This window comes from Moschus berezovskii, chromosome 11 (assembly GCF_049115385.1).
Source record: "Moschus berezovskii isolate FMDL1 chromosome 11, NW_MosBer_1.0, whole genome shotgun sequence".
In the NCBI taxonomy this organism is placed as follows: Eukaryota; Metazoa; Chordata; class Mammalia; order Artiodactyla; family Moschidae; genus Moschus; species Moschus berezovskii.
Genome location: NC_142470.1, coordinates 60,818,591 through 60,827,427, shown reverse-complemented (window position 1 = coordinate 60,827,427; position 8,837 = coordinate 60,818,591). Strand labels below are relative to the sequence as shown.

Genomic DNA, 8,837 nt, shown 5'->3' with positions numbered 1-8,837 from the left:
GTCAGGAAGATCCCCTGCAGAAGGAAATGGCAACTATTTCCAATATTCTTGTCTGAAAAATCCCATGGACAGAAGAACCTGGTGCACTACAGTTCATGAGGTTGCAAAGAACCAGACACAACTGAGCACAATGGGCTTGGCTTGGCTTTCTGGGCCAATTGCTAATAGAAGTTGAGGGTTGTGCACTGTTGTCAAACTGGCCACTGTCAGATGGTATGTTCAGTCTTGCACTGTGTTGAGTTCCATTTTAGTCTATTGAAGTTGAAAATGAATGTTTTTTTCTTGCCCTAGTTCTTTGGTCCGGAGAAGGCAATGGCAAGCCACTCCAGTACTATTGCCTAGAAAATCCCATGGATGGAGGAGCCTGGGAGGCTGCAGTCTGTGGGGTCGCTAAGGGTTGGACACGACTGAGCGACTTCACTTTCACTTTTCACTTTCACACATTGGAGAAGGAAATGGCAACCCACTCCAGTGTTCTTGCCTGGAGAATCCCAGGGATGGGGGAGCCTGGTGGGCTTCCATCTATGGGGTCACACAGAGTCGGACACGACTGAAGTGATTTAGCAGCAGCAGCAGCAGCAGTTCTTTGGTCATTCCTATAGGTTGTCCAGGTTTGTTGGAGGTGTAGACAAAATATCCTGGGTTTGCAGCTGACTCCAGAGTGAAATAGGAACCCACTTGTTCTTTGATGAAAGTGAAAGGCAGACAATCCTTAGCCTTCAGTGAACTCAGTTCTTTGATGTGCTTTTTCTGAAACACAGAGCAGAGTTTGTTAGGTGGCCAGGATACCTTGGGAAGAAAGAAAGGAGAGATCAAGGCAGTTGTCAAAATTCAGGCTTTCAGTCTTATCATTTAGGCTTTGCACGTTCCTGGGTGGCAGGACAGGAGACATTTTGTTCCTAGGTCGCCTACCTTTAGTTGCAAAGAAGGATGTTTTGGGCTTTTGACTTTGTCACAGTAGAGACAGAGTTCGCCTTTCGAGACAGCCAAAAGAATATGATTCTTTCCCTCGTTCATAGGTTTCACAACTCTTCTGTGTGAAACTGATATATAAAAAGTCTCTGAAATTATGGACAAGGGTGGGGAAGAGGAAGGAGAGGATGAGATGAATGGAGAGAGTACCATGGAAGCATATACACTAACAGATGTAAGACAGATAGCCAGTGGGAATTTGCTGTATGACTCAGGGAATTCAAACTGGGACTTTAATAACTTAGAGGGTTGGGAATGGGCAGGGAGGTGGGAGGGAGGTTTAAGACGGAGGAGACATATGTACATCTATGGTTGATTCATGCTAATATATGACAGAAATCAAACCAATATTATAAAGCAATCATCAATCAATTAAAAATAAATAAATATAATAGTAATAATAAAGTCTTTGGAAAAAGTCAGAAACTGAATCAGCCCAAGAGGAGAAAAATGATCTTTTTTTTTTTTCCTGTTGTCATTTTGGGTTTAACCGCCATGTTTCCCTGTGCAGTGTCATCAAATTCGCAGGCCTGGGTTGTCCCAGGGCCCAAGACTGTCCCTCTTCTTGGAATTTCCCACTCCCTGTCCCTATGGCTCCTCTTCCTCCCAGCCCTCCCAGGAAGACTTCTTTGAAGTCAGGGGGTCTCTGGGCCCATATTCCCATCCTTGATGCTAATGGTCATCAGCTGCCTTGTGCTCTTTCCAAGAGGCAGCCATTTGCCAGTCCCAGGGAAGAGGGAGCTGAGCTGCCCATGGGGGAGGGCCTCCCTACAGGCAAGGTGGGCAGTGAGAGAATGAGGACCACTTCTTCTGAATAAAGTAAGGCTGAGAGTCACCTCGGGCTGTGATGTCTTTGTCTGGGACTGCCTTGAGGACTGCGCCTTCCAAAACCAGAACTTGCTGTTTCCTGTCTCGAATATTACACTTCTTAAAGGTTACAGATTTGACTCTTGGATCTGAAAAACAGTACCAGAGATTAGAAACCATTAACAAGGCCTCAGGTCCCCACTTGTCTCAGCGGACTTAGGCAAGATGTAGACCTCTTATTAGTTTTTTATCCTAACTGATCCATCCATTCATCGACGAACTTCAGTGATTAACCCCTGCACCCTGAAGTCAGACTGAGTTGGGGTCCAATCCTTGTTCAATCATTTACAAGCTGATGTGTGCGTGTGTACTCAGTCGTGTCCGAGTCTTTGCGACCCTATGGATTATAGCCTACCAATTTCCTCTGTCCATGGGATTTCCCAGGCAAGAATTCTGGAGTGGGTTGCCACTTCCTTCTCCACGTTTACAAGCTGAACAAGTTACTAAATCTCATTTGACCCACCAGTAAAATGAGGCTACTAAAGGCTACCTTACACAGGGTTGGTGTGGGGAATAGGAGGGATTCAAGGAAAGCTCATTATTATTATTAGTGGTGGTGTGGGTAACACTCATTGAAAAGTCATCATTGTTATAAGTAATAGTTGTATTGATGTATCCAAATGAAAGGAAAGTAATATATCATAAAAAAGTCATATATCCATGACAGTACTAAAGATACATCATCATCATTACTAGTGATAGTATTGATAACCCTCTTTTCTGCATCATCTCCCTGGTGGGCCCATGCTATCAGTAAGGCTGGGGTGGCACAGATATCTGCCATGTTGGGCACCAGTGGGGCCAATGGCGAGGAGGGTGAAAGGCTGAAAGTAATGAGGTGAAGCAGGAAGGCCCCAAGAACAGCAGCTTTGGATTGAGAGGAACTGGAGATGCAAGAGTTTGGAGCAAAGTGCAGAGGGACTGTGTCTGCCCTTGTGGAGCCTGAGTGGGCGGGGCCAGCTGCAACATTGGCCAGGATTTGCCTGAACATGTTGGTGGGGGGAAATTGGAGTGTTCGGTCAAAGCAGCCCTGCTGAGACGAAGGGGGGCAATCCTAGACTGGAAACTTGTCCCTGTGCTCCTTGTGATAGGGCCAGTGACCATCCATCAGATGGTCAGGTGCTGGGGCTTCCCTGCTGGTCCAGTGCTTAAGAGCCTGCCTTGCAGTACAGGAGACGCAGGTTCGATCCCTGATCCAGGAAGATCTCATTTGCCGTGGCGCAACTAAACCCATGAGCTACAACTACTGAGCCTGTGCTCTAGAAGCCCTGAGCCACAACTACTGAACCTGAGTGCTCTAGGGCCCGTACTCCGCAACCACAGAAGCCACTGCAGTGAGAAGCCAGCACGCCGCAACTAGAGATTTGCCCCTGCTCCCAACAGCTAGAGAAAGCCTGAGCAGCAAAAATAAATGAATAAAATTGTAAAGGGAGATGGTCAGGTGTTGCAGCCCATACATAGAATTGATGATAGAGTCTATCTAGAACAGCAGATATGAAATATGATAATTGATAGATGACCTTGTAGATTAGAAATTGTACTGTATAATTATATCTAGACATAACACAGTCTGGATTCCTACTCGCTATAAACATGATGCTTTCAGCTGGGAGCTGTGGTATGCGCCCTCCTCCTGCTGCCTCTGGTCCACCTCCTCCCTGTCCTGTCATCTTAACTCACATGCCACCTCCTCCCCCTGAAGCCCTCTGTCAATCCCTTAGTGGGAGAGACATCTTCTACTTGGACCTGCCCCAGCCATCAGTCTGTGTTTGGGGAAGGACAGCAGGATGGCAAGACCTCATACTGCGGGTATTGTATGCTCGTGTGGGGTTAATTCCTGACTCATTCTGTATTTTTCACAGGCCCAGGGTGGGGCTTTCAGTAATCAGCCCGGGGTCAGAGTTCACTGCAGGGGCCTCTCTGGGTCTGGAGGAAGTTATCAGTGTGCTTTGGAGGGCTCTTCTTCTTAAAAAATTTATTTATTTATTATTATTAAATTTTTTTTATTAAAAAATATTTGGCTGCCTCGGGTCTTAGTTGTGGCACATGAGACCTTTGTTGGGTCATGCGGGATCTTTCATTGCAGCGCTCGGACTCTTTGGTTGTGATATGTGCACTTAGTTGCTCCCCAGCATGTGAAATCTTAGTTCCCTGACCAGGGATTGAGTCCCTTCTTGTGTCCCCTGCATTGCAAGGCAGATTCTTAACTACTGGACCACCAGGGAAGTCCCCCAAGGGCTCTTCTGACCCCAGCCACATGTGACTTTTGTTGGGGAATAAAACAACGAAGGTCGAAACTAACTGAAGATGCATCTAATTGTATCCCCAAGTTCAAACTGTCTTTCTTTGGGGAAAAATAGATTGACACAAAAAATGGAATAAAAAGAACTGGAATACTGTTAAAAATCAATGGTTCAACACTTCCTGGTACCTCTGAGGTCTAAGAGAAGTATACTACTGACCTTTTACAAAACTTGCATAGGGATGCACTCCATGGTTGGCATGCATTGAAAGGAAATCATCCTGAGTTTGATACCCCTAAGATAGGACAGCGCAACTGAGGAAACCTTCTGCATCGTAAGGGCATGGTTGTTCAGGGAGGTGGACAAAGTCTTCATCACTTGGCTTTTTCAGCCTGCATTCCTGCCATTCCTCCACACTGGCTTCATGCCTCAGTCCCAAGCTCCTGCTCTTCCATATGTTCCTCTATGCCTTTGTTTACGCTGCCCCTTCTGCCTAGAATTGCTTTCTACCTTTATTCCCAGTGTAATTCCAGCTTCTCCTTTGATATTCAGTGCAGGCATCACCTCTTCTGAGATATATAACACAATTCAACCCCCTCAACATAAACTGGTTTTCTGTGTTCCTGAAGCAACTGTGCTGCCTTCTACTGCAGTTTCTTATTTTCTTTGTATATCAAAATTGTTGTTAGAAGTCTGTTGCCCCACTTGCTCCCCCACTGGCCTGCAATTGCGTAAAGTTAAACGAAAGTCATCCTGTGCTCATTTGCATAAGTACTAAGGGAGCATTCACAGAGCCTTCCTTGCCTGGCCCCACTGCAGTCTTCAAACAGCAATTTCTACACCCAAAGTCAGTGGCCAGAGGTCTTACACCAGGGCCTGAGTTCCAGGGGCAGGTTGGGAGAACTTGAAACAAGGGCATCTTGGCAGAGAATGGCAATCAGTGGGCTTCTGGTGGGAGGAGCTGCCAATGTATCACTTTCCCTGAGGGACATCAGGGCCAGAGGAATTGGGGCCAGTCCCGGAAAGGAGTCTAGCTTTTAATGCCAACCAAACCATCATCGCCACCAGCAAAACTGGGAGTGGCAATCACTGACTGGGCTAGCAGTGAAAGTTCGTCTTTTCTTTCTGTCACTGGGTTTTCATAGCACTTTATAGACAAGGAAGTGTGGGGCCCGTGCACACATTCTGGAACTGAAACTGAGGTCTGCCCATTGTGTGTGATGGAAGGAACCGTGGACTTAGAGGCAGGCAGACCTGCTGATCATCCTGTCTTTGCTACTTGTCACTACATGTCTTCTGTGAGTTACTCACACTTCTGATAATCTGTCTGTCAGGACCAGCAACAACGAACCGACCCGAGGGAGCAGTGCTGCAGAAGAATAAAGAAGAAGACTCAGAAATACAGTGGGAATCAGGGGGCTGATGCCATTCCAGGCAAAAGCCCAGATCCTAATCCTTGCACGTCTTTTATTGTTAACTTCTACTTCCTTATTCCTGCTCTAGAGATACCTGTTCTTTACAATCTCAGATTGGGGATAAAGATACACAATGCACAGTCCTCAATGTCAAACTGTCAGGCCTTTCATGACTTTGTTTAGCCTTTTGTCTAGTGACGCCCTTTCTCAGCAACTCCCTCAAGGCTCTGGTTACAGAAACAGTCACTAATGGTTTTCCATCAGTCACATCCGTACATAAACATCTTGTTTTCAAGATGTCTTTCCACTATGTACTTCTTACTGCTCCCAGCCCTTCGCCTGGGGGTGGTGAGAAAGTCATTCTTATTTTCCAAAGAAGCCCCATTAATTGTAGTACAGGCCTGTGCATAGCATATTCCTTACACTGTCTTTATCAAAAAGGTGGAAATATAACACTTTCCCAGTAAAGTTGGGCTTCCCAGGTGGCACAGTTGGTAAAGAATCTGTCTGCCAATGCAGGAGACTCAAGAGATGTGAGTTCTATCCCTGGGTCAGAAAGACCCCCTGGAGTAGGAAAAGACAACCCACTCTAGTATTTTTGATTGGAAAATTCCATGGACACAGGAGCCTGGCAGGCCACGGTCCATGGGGTGTCAAAGAATCAGACATGACTGAGCACACACACAGTAAAGTTGTCATAGGAAACAAACATTTCCTTGTGGAAAGAGTTCAGCATGGAGTTTGGAATATATTTATCAAGAAATGTGAATTTCTTGCCCTTCACCAGCTCCAAGTCCTGTATCAATTTTCTGGGTTTATTCTTCCCCCAAAGGCTAATTTTTTCAAAGCAGAAATTGCAAAGGCTTGGTGCCAATTCCACCCACCCACCCCTTGTTTTAGATGCCGCCAGGAGGAAGTTCCCTGCTTCTTAAGGGAGGCTTAGCTACCTACCACCCTCGCCTCCCATCCCACAACCCCTTGGGAGGTCACCAGAGTGGGTGGAAGCCACAGAAGAAAGGCTGGGGTCTGATGCCAGGGCGCCTTGTGCTGATGACGAGAGACAAAGACAAAAAGTCAGCAAATACAATGCCGTTAGCCTAGGGTGTAAGTTCATTGGCTTAGATATGATTTAATTCTCAACTTTGGCAGTTGCTAAAGGGCAATCTGTAAAACTCTCACACAGACACATATAATGCTCTTAAGAGGGTTCTGTGTCCAATCATTTGGGGAGATTCTGAATTAAGTACTGTTAAGCTTGATTCCTTAAAGTGGGACTTCTCAGAGCCATTTCCCTCCCCCTCCCCCCTCCCCGCCCCAGAATATCTGGTGATAAATCACAAGAGTTTTGCCAGTGGTGATCTAGCTAGACCTCCTCCAGTCCAAAAAAGGGGTCTCTTTTCTGATTTTTGGGTTGGAGGGCTAAGGAAGACTTTCAACAAGATGGATCTCACTCCTGGTTATTCCTTTGAAATTTTAAAATTTTATTTTATTTGTTTGGCTGTGCCAGATCTTAAAGTTGCAGCATTTGGGATCCAGTTCCCTGAGCAGGGATCCAACCTAGGCCTCTCTCATTGGGAGTGCAGAGTCTTAGCTACTGGACCACCAGGGAAGTCCTGTGGTTTTGCCTTTTGTGGTCTAGGGAGTTTAGTATCTGCAAACCAGTTGATTGGAGAAGCAGTGCTTTGAAGTTTTGTTCTGTTTTTTAAATCAGAGTGTATGTATGAAAATTGTGTCTACTCAGGATAAGATTGGGTTCTTAAATCCTACTATGTCCTTTTCCAACACTTTTCATAACTGTTCCTATCTACTTAATGTTCCTGGGCTTCCCAGGTGGCTCAGTAGTAGAGAATCTACCTACAATGCAAGAGATCCAGGTTCAATCTCTGGGTAGGGAAGATCCCCTAGAGAAGGAAATGGTAACCCACTCCAGTATTCTTGCCTGGAGAATTCCATGGACAGAAGAGCCTGGCAGGCTACAGTCCATAAGGTTGCAAAGAGTTGGACATGACTTAGAGACTAAAAAACAGCAATTTAATGTGCTATGGAAATTCCTGGAGCTCAGTTCTTTGGCAAACTGGACAGAGGAAGAACCATTTCTATAGACAACACTGAACACATTTCCTGTTTAGGAATCACTTTTTCATGCTCATGATGAATCTGTAGAGGTTTCTTACCTTCCAGGTCTGGCAAGGATTCAGATTCATCTTCATGGAACTCACGGTCAGTTTTCATGTCTGAGCTGCCCTCTGAAGAAGACATCACCCAAGCGGGAGAATTAACGAGATGGGAGAGGTGAAGGGAATTCTGGACCTGTAGAGATCAGGGGATACTGGTTATGAAATCTCCCTAGTCTAGAAAACCTCACCTAGTGCCCTAATGCCTACCTATAGGACCTTGCCTCATCTCTACTTGGGGATGTTGCTTTAATGTCGAAGTACAGAATCATTTCAATTCATAATGAAATTCTGTGTAGAGTGTAGTCCACTGAGGTAATTCAGTGGTTTGCCTATCAAATGACTATTTTTGGCTGCTTGCTGTATTTTATTTCCCATGTGGAAGAATTCCCAGGAATCACCTGGAAGGAGTCTTGCTAAAATGCAGATTCTGATACAGCAGGTCTGGCAAGTTCATAGGAGATGCTGCTGGTTCACAGACTGAGTGTGTGTGTGTGTTAGTCACTTGCTGCTGCTGCTAAGTCGCTTCAGTCGTGCCTGACTCTGTGTGACCCCATAGACGGCAGCCCACCAGGCTCCCCCGTCCCTGGGATTCTCCAGGCAAGAACACTGGGGTGGGTTGCCATTTCGTTCTCCAATGCATGAAAGTGAAAAGTGAAGTCGTGTCCAACTCTTTGCACCCTTATGGACTGTCTATGGAATTCTCCAGGCAAGAATACTGGAGTGGGTTGCCATTTCCTTCTCCAAGGGATCTTCCTGACCCAGGGATTGAACTCAATTCTCCTGCATTGCAGGCAGACACTTTACTGTCTGAGCCACCAGGGAAGTCACTGTCAGGCATATACTGGATTGCCCCAAAAGTATTTTTGGGTTTTCAGTAACAGCTTATAGAAAACTTGAATGAACTTTTGAGCTAACCAAATACACACACACACACACACACACACACACACACACATGCACACACGCACATGCACGCACACACACAGATATATATACTTGTCTTAGAGATTCTTACAGAAATCCCCTAGACACAAAGGAATTTAGTGTTTGAGTTGAGACGTTTGGGGACCACTGGTTTAGAAGGTAGAGGTCATGTTGATCAGGCAGAGCACTCCCTTGGGATTAGTCAGTCCCTATGACAGTGCATAGGAGAAGAAAAGGGC

At 45.9% G+C, this 8,837-nt stretch overlaps 1 pseudogene; it reads right to left on the bottom strand.

Annotated features, from left to right (window-relative positions):
* Positions 1-219: 219 nt before the first annotated feature.
* LOC148776162 (interleukin-37-like) lies at positions 220-7,756 on the bottom strand (annotated as a pseudogene).
* Between the last annotated feature and the right edge of the window lie 1,081 nt (positions 7,757-8,837).